Below are 639 nucleotides of genomic sequence, written 5' to 3' on the forward strand. Positions count from 1 at the left end.
TGGATCCATGGGCTGGATCCCTGGGCTGGATCCATGGGGTGGATCCCCAGGCTGGATCTATGGGCTGGATCCCAGGGCTGGATCCCCAGGCTGGATCCCAGGGCTGGATCCCCGGGCTGGATCCCAGGGTTGGATCCCTGGGCTGGATCCCTGGGCTGGATCTATGGGCTGGATCCCAGGGCTGGATCCATGGGCTGGATCCCTGGGCTGGATCCATGGGCTGGATCCATGGGCTGGATCCCAGGGCTGGATCCATGGGCTGGATCCCTGGGCTGGATCCATGGGGTGGATCCCAGGGCTGGATCCATGGGCTGGATCCCTGGGCTGGATCCATGGGGTGGATCCCCAGGCTGGATCCATGGGCTGGATCCCTGGGCTGGATCCATGGGGTGGATCCCCAGGCTGGATCCCAGGGTTGGATCCCAGGGTTGGATCCCCGGGCTGGATCCCTGGGCTGGATCCCAGGGCTGGATCCCAGGGTTGGATCCCAGGGCTGGATCCATGGGCTGGATCCCAGGGTTGGATCCCAGGACTGGATCCCCAGGCTGGATCCCAGGGTTGGATCCCTGGGCTGGATCCCTGGGCTGGATCTATGGGCTGGATCCCAGGGCTGGATCCATGGGCTGGATCCCTGGGCTG

Source organism: Corapipo altera, unplaced genomic scaffold (assembly GCF_003945725.1).
Source record: "Corapipo altera isolate COAL_440 unplaced genomic scaffold, ASM394572v1 60590, whole genome shotgun sequence".
NCBI classification, from domain to species: Eukaryota; Metazoa; Chordata; class Aves; order Passeriformes; family Pipridae; genus Corapipo; species Corapipo altera.